The sequence below is a fragment of the Balaenoptera acutorostrata genome, chromosome 8 (assembly GCF_949987535.1).
Source record: "Balaenoptera acutorostrata chromosome 8, mBalAcu1.1, whole genome shotgun sequence".
Lineage (NCBI taxonomy): Eukaryota > Metazoa > Chordata > Mammalia > Artiodactyla > Balaenopteridae > Balaenoptera > Balaenoptera acutorostrata.
The window spans coordinates 106,833,080-106,840,842 of NC_080071.1; the positions used below are offsets into that span (position 1 = coordinate 106,833,080).

At 36.6% G+C, this 7,763-nt stretch overlaps 1 pseudogene; it reads right to left on the minus strand.

Annotated features, from left to right (window-relative positions):
* Positions 1-3,626: 3,626 nt before the first annotated feature.
* On the minus strand, positions 3,627-7,066 carry LOC103007422 (serpin B6-like; annotated as a pseudogene).
* Between the last annotated feature and the right edge of the window lie 697 nt (positions 7,067-7,763).

Genomic DNA, 7,763 nt, shown 5'->3' on the forward strand with positions numbered 1-7,763 from the left:
CCAGCTCCGTTTTTCTTTCTCAAGATTGCTTTGGCTATTCGGGTTCTTTTGTTTTTCCATACAAACTGTGAATTTTTTTGTTCTAGTTCTGTGAAAGATGCCACTGGTAGTTTGATAGGGATTGCATTGAATCTGTAGATTGCTTTGGGTAGTATAGTCATCTTCACAATGTTGATTCTTCCAATCCAAGAACATGGTATATCTCTCCATCTGTTTGTTTCACCTTTAATTTCTTTCATCAGTGTCTTATATTTTTCTGCATACAGGTCTTTTGTCTCCTTAGGTAGGTTTATTCCTAGGTTTTTTATTCTTTTTGCTGCAGTGGTAAAGAGGAATGTTTCCTTAATTTTTCTTTCATTTTATTCATCATTATTGTATAGGAATGCAAGAGATTTCTGTACATTAATTTTGCATCCTGCTACTTTACCAAATTCATTGATTAGCTCTAGTAGTTTTCTGGTTGCATCTTTACGGTTCTCTATGTATAGTATCTTGTCATCTGCAAACAATGACAGTTTTACTCTGTTCTGATTTGGATTCCTTTTATTTCTTTTTCTTCTCTGATTGCTGTGGCTAAAACTTCCAAAACTATGTTGAATAATAGCAGTGAGAGTGGGCAACCTTGTCTTGTTCCTGATCTTAGAGGTAATGGTTTAAGTTTTTCACCATTGAGAACAATGTTAGCTGTGGGTTTGTCATATATGGCTTTTATTATGTTGAGGTAGGTTTCCTCTATGCCTACTTTCTGGAGAGTTTTTATCATAAATGGGTGTTGAATTTTGTCAAAAGCTTTTTCTGCATCTATTGAGATGATCATATAGTTTTTATCCTTCAATTTGTTAATACGGTGTTTCACATTGATTGATTTGCTTATATTGAAGAATCCTTGCATTCCTGGAATAAACTCCACTTGATCAGGGTGTATGACCCTTTTAATGTGCTGTTGGATTCTCTTTGCTAGTATTTTGTTGAGGATTTTTGCATCTATGTTCATCAGTGATATTGACCTGTAGTTTTCTTTTTTTGTGACACTTTTGTCTGGTTTTGGTATCAGGATGATGGTTGTCTTGTAGAATCAGTTTGGGAGTATTCCTCCCTCTACTATACTTTGGAAGAGTTTGAGAAGGATAAGTGTTAGCTCTTCTTTAAATGTTTGATAGAATACTCCTGTGAAGCCATCTTGTCCTGGGCTTTTGTTTGTTGGAAGATTTTTAATCACAGTCTCAGTTTCAGTGCTTGTGATTGTTCTGTTTATATTTTCTATTTCTTCCTGGTTCAGTCTAAGCAGTTTGTGCTTTTCTAAGAATTTGTTCATTTCTTCCAGGTTGTCATTTTTATTGGCATATAGTTGCTTGCAGTAATCTCTCATGATCCTTTGTATTTCTGCAATGTCAATTGTTACTTCTGCTTTTTCATTTCTAATTCTGTGGATTTGAGTCTTCTCCCTTTTTTTCTTGATGAGTCTGGCTAATGGTTTATCAATTTTGTTTATCTTCTCAAAGAACCAGCTCTTAGTTTTTTCATCTTTGCTGTTGTTTCCTTCATTTCTTTTTCATTTATTTCTCATCTGATCTTTATGATTTCTTTCCTTCTGCTATATTTGGGGTTTTTTTGGGTTCTTTTTTCTCTAAGTGCTTTAGGTGTAAAGTTAGGTTGTTTATTTGAGATGTTTCTTGTTCCTTGAGCTAGCTAGTATTGTACTGCTATAAATTTCCCTCTTAGAACTGCTTTTGCTGCATCCCATATGTTTTGGATCATCATGTTTTCATCGTCATTTGTTTCTAGGTATTTTTTGATTTCTTCAGTTACCTCTTGGTTATTTAGTAGTGTATTGTTTAGCCTCCATGTGTTTGTATTTTTCACATTTTCCTGTAATTGATATCTAGTCTCATAGCATTGTGATCGGAAAAGGTACTTGATATGATTTCAATTTTCTTAATTTTATCAAAGCTTGATTTGTGACCCAAGATATGGTCTATCCTGGAGAATGTTCCATGAGCACTTGCGAAGAAAGTGTATTCTGTTGTTTTTGGATGGAATGTCCTATAAATATCAATTAAGTCCATCTTGTTTAAGGTGTCATTTAAAGCTTGTGTTTCCTTATTTATTTTCATTTTGGATGATCTGTCCATTGGTGAAAGTGGGATGTTAAAAGTCCCCTACTATGATTGTGTTACTGTCGATTTCCCCTTTAATGGCTGTTACCATTTGCCTTATGTATTGAGGTGCTCCTATAGTGAGTGCATAAATATTTACAATTGTTATATCTTCTTCTTGGATTGATCCCTTGATCATTATGTAGTGTCCTTCTTTGTCCCTTGTAATAGTCTTTATTTTAATGTCCATTTTGTCTGATATGCGTATTGCTACTCCAGCTTTCTTTTGATTTCAATTTGCATGGAATATCTTTTTCCATCCCCTCACTTTCAGTCTGTATGTGTCCCTAGGTCTGAAGTGGGTCTCTTGTAGATGGCATATATATGGGTCTTGTTTTTGTATCCATTCAGCCAGTCTATATCTTTTGGTTGGAGCATTTAATCCATTTACATTTAAGGTAATTATTGATATGTATGTTCCTAGTACCATTTTCTTAATTGCTTTGGGTTTGTTTTTGTAGGTCTTTTTCTTCTCTTCTCTTTCCTGCCTAGAGAATTTCTTTTAGCATTTGTTGTAAAGCTGTGTCTTAAATAAAAATAAATGGTCAATTCTAACCAGAAAGAAAGAGGATTTCTTCATGAAAAGGATAATAATTATGAGTCAAAATCATGACCCAGAATTGGCCACATCTGGAATCTAGAAACTATGCAATTTTTTAATATTCTCCCAATTAGCTAAACATTGAATTCAGGCTTCAGGACTCACTTTCTTCCCAAGCAGCGTAATTAAGTTGTGAAAACTTTCTATTTTTCTTGGTTTCCTCTGTAATCAAAGCCTAATTCTGACCTCAGTTGGTGATGGGGAGTCCCTGCCCTCTTGTTTCTCCTGTGTCTACCTTATTTCTTCTGTGGATTCCCAACTGGATCCTACTATCTGTGGAAAATGGTGACTGATGTTCACTGCCCAAAATGTTCTCACTATTCAGTTTCCCAATGATGGGATCCTCCAAGAACTTGAATTCCTTTAAATGTCCTACTTTGACATAGAATTGAAAGTGGTGACTCTATACACCCTGCCCAGCCTCCCCACAATATGCCTGGGTTTTGATTACTAGTAAATGTTAAACTAAGAATGGAATCCAGAACTGTGACTTCCAGAGTAATGTTCCTTCTCTACTTTTCTTGTAACTTCTGATGACTTTTTAGTTATCACCTTTTAATTCCTCTTCCTTTCTCTATTGCTCTGTCCTCTGTATATAATATATGATATGGTTAAAACATTTATTACAGTATGCATAATATACTGTATATATGAATGTGTGTAAATAAATATCTGTATACACTTAAACACACCTATTTTATTTTTAAGTGAATCCACACATGTATTAGTCAGGGCTCTCTGGAGAAACAGAATCACTTATATTTAATTATTTACTTTTTTTTTTTTTTAATTGGACCCTTTATTTTTGGATTGTCATCAAAGTCACTTTGGCTTGGAGACACATTGTGAAGTTTCAGAGGAAAAGTGGGTCAGTAGGAGACAGGAGAATGTCTATCAGCTGCACCAACCATTTCCTTATAGGGAGGAAAATCAGCCACACAAAGAATAAAATTGGTTTTTGTGTGCTGGCTAAAGAAAAGGAAGGGGTGGTCCTCAGAGAACCTGGGGATCATTCTTACAGGTGGTATCATCATGATGGCAGCAGTGGTGGCCATGACCTCCATGCCTTCCTCATTGACCTCCACGAAGGACCTGTGCAGGACCTTGGGCAGATGCAGGTCTCTCTTGGATGACACTCCAGAAGAGTTGCCCTGGCTGCTCCAAGGCATCTGTCATTCCCAGACTGCAAAGAGCATCCTGTCTGTCCTATTTCTCCACCAGTTTAAATCTAAGGAGGAAACCTTCCACCTCTTCTTCATTCATCATGCCTAGTTTTGTCCATTCTATGAATTTCTCATAAGTATGTTATTTTTCCACCCTTTTCCAACTGGTCTTTTCATCTGGAAGCATGATGAACATATTCAGCTTCTTGCCAGTATGGGGAAACACCAAAATTTTGGTGACTAGTTCTCCTATATTGGTCTTTTTAAGAGCATATTCCTTAAACATCATTTGCACAGTCTTGTTTTCATTTTTGCTGACTTTCCATTGTCTTTCTTTGGTCTGCACTTTGTTAAGTTGGTGAGCCCAGTTTCCTTTGAATTAGATGGCATTCACAGGAATCAGATTAGTCACTGAATTAACTGAATTTGGAGACAGCAACTCTATAATTTTACCTTTTAACTTTTGGCTACCCAGGTGTTTATGTGGTTTCTGGACTCCTCTGAAATGTTGCTCAAGTCGACTTTTCTATCTCTGCTTGGTAGAATTTGCAACAGGAAACTCTGAAAGATGAGAGGAAATCACAGGACTTTTCTTCAAGGAGACTGTTGGCTGTTCTAAGCAAGTACAGTGTGCCAGTTCTGTTAACCTTGATGAGGAGTAACTGGAAACCCTGGTGAGCATCTTCACCTCTGCCTCTGCTTTTACTTAAAGAAATGCCTGGGACACCTGGGCTGTGGTTTTTCCACTTGCTCCCATGAAAACCATGACCAGGGCAGAGACGATGCTCATGGGGTAGAAAAACATGTTTCTCAATATCCGTACAAGTCAGAAGTATATTATAATATACTTATGTATAACATAATTACATACATATACATTTACATATATATATGTGTGTGTATAAATATATATACACACACATACATACACACACACACACACACACACACACACACACACATATATATATATATATTTCCTTTGGAATAAGGAATTGACTCATCTGATTATGGAAACTGAGAAGTCTCAAGATCTGCAGTCACCAAGCTAGAGAACTAGGAGAGCTGATGGTGTAGCTCCAGTCTGAAAGCCAACAGGCTGGAGACCCCACAAGAGAGGATCCAATGTTTCAGTTCCAAGGCAAAGCCAGGAAATGACTGATTTCCCAGTGAAGGTATTCAGGCAGGAGGAGTTTTTCTTACTCAGACTTTTTGTCCTATTCAGGTCTTGTTACTTAGTAAGAGACTCACTCATAGCGGAAAGGGCAATCTCCTTTACTTAGTGCACTGATTGAAATGCTAATCTCATCCGGAAACACCTTCACAGACACATCCAGAATAATGTTTGACCAATTGTTTGGGCACCCTGTGGCCCAGTCAAGTTGACATATAAAATTAGCCATCACAACACATAACTAAATACAATTAATCTTTGTATTCAAATATTCACCAAGAATATCATTACCTTTATTTAAAAAAAATCTTTATAAGCAGATATTACCATTTGAACTAGAAACCTGCATACATTGCAGAGAAGCCTCCACCTCCTGTTCATGTTCCAGGATAAGATGCTTATTTTGCATGATTGGAAATTGAAAAAGAGATTCTGGAAGTGGGTCAGTGGAAAATCAGAAAGCCTCCTAAAGGTAAACTCATTTAAAGGTGGGCTAATCACCCATTACTGTAAATTTTTGAATGTTGGATGCTTACGTTTTGCCCATTTCAGTAAGTTTTTTCTTGCATTCATTTTCTTTTCAAGTAAGAGAAGAGAAAAGAAACATTTAAATGTGTAAGAAAATTACATGGTGCATTCATAGTTCTGAGTTTCTGGGCCAAACTGAAGTGTTTTTCAGCTATGCCATTAAATAAGCATTAAACGCATTTTATGAATTGAAAAAAAAAATGTGGGCTAATCATGGTCTTATGGGTCCTCCACCCACCCCCCTGAAACAAGGTTTACCACTGTAATGAGTTTGAGCTTTTCTCCAAATACATTTTTTTTTATCAAGAAGAAAAATATTCTATCTTCAGGTGTTTCTCTGAGTGTCATTGTTTCATATTCTATTTTAATTATCCACTAGATACGCTAAAGTATATTAAAATAAAAGTGAAACGAAGTCCCTTTTAAATCAACATGTGGAACAACTCCAGAAATGATTTATAATACATTCATTCATTCTGGGAAGACTTTGCCACATATGGATCTGCCACATGGGATTCTTTTTCCCTCAAACTGTCAACTTTGTTACTAAACCACTGAGACTACAGTTTTTGTCTGAAGCCAAATCTCTCATTCTTTTTCTTTTCTGCAGACGTCTCACTGGCTTCAAAGAGGAGATACAAGGAAGAAGGGCTTTCTTTAGTTCTGGGAACTGGGGCAGAGGTGCTTTTTCAGCATTTAACAATACAAAGAAGGGGAAGAAAAGATGATCATAGCTAACTTTACTGTAGCAACTTATTGCAGGGGGCAAATTGCTACATCAAACAGGAGCTAGATGCTTTCAGGCATTGCTTCTGTACTAATCCTCTCTCTTGAGCACAGATAAGGGAAAAGAGATGCATGGCTGTCATTTTATTCTCTGCTATTATGTAATAGAGACCTTCATCCAAGACAAATGGGATTTTATTAGGTAAAAACTAAGTACAAATGTGAATCATCTATTCTGGTCTTGTGGAAAGGCTCCTTTTATACTTATTCTAAGCCTTACTTTTATACTTACTCATTAATTCTGTTGAACTAATGCAACAATCACTTTCTCTGAGCACTATTAAAATATTATTAGAGTCACAAATTTACTCATGGTCTTATCTTCTGAGAGTTTCAAAGTAGTGAAACCTAGGACTAGTACAGAGATTATAAAGAGGGGGCAATTTTCTTTCCTCTTGCACATGGGAAATGTTCAATAAATGTTAGCTGTCATCATTGCTATTATGAATATTAATTGTTATTTGCCCTCTCATTCCCCCATTGAGACCTGTTGGCTATCCCAATGCCACCACCAAAACACACACACCTGCATACTGGCAGAACAACAGCCCACCATTCACATTTACACTCAGAGAAATCCAACTGAAAGATTCCACACTGACCCATTCACAAGGGGGTTCATGTACATCCCTGTACCTGAAGACAAGAAGAATGCCATCCTCGCCCACTCCCCAACCATAAGAATACAAGACTAAGAGGGAAAAAAGGGCAAACTTTCTATTTTGTTCCATACTGCCAAGAGGTCCCTGTATGATGCAAAGGAATAAGCCCAGATTTTTAGAGTCAAAGAGACCTGAGTTTGAATCTCAGCTTCCTGCTTTACTAAATCTGTGATCTGAGTTTAATATACTTGTCTATAAAATGGAGCTAGTGAGAACCTACATCATAAAATATTTCCTGTCCCAACTCATGTCTCAGGGACTTAAAATCAGTAATTATGAAAGGGTCCAGGCTCTGCAAAAAATTTCCGTCGATTTTCTTATAATTAAAAGTCAGGAGATCGGGCTAGAAAATCCTCTTCCAAGGTACCTTATGGCACTATGAAATTATGTTATACATAGATTCCTGAAGGTCCTAGTTATATGATAGTCCTTAGTTAGCCTTTGGGAATTACCACGATCTTGACATCAATCTTTTTTTCCCAATTTCCCCAGTGATGAAATTTTTTTGCTTTAATTTAATATCTTTGTAGGTTGCCAAAGCTCTGTAGGCTTAAGCTTCGGTCTTTTAAGCTTGGTTCTTATGAATTTAAGTACCCTCACCTCATGAGTTACAGCCAAGATAAGCATTCTGCTAGATGCTGGCTATACTTATTCCAACTATCAATATATGCTTAAGAACTGGGGGATAAACAT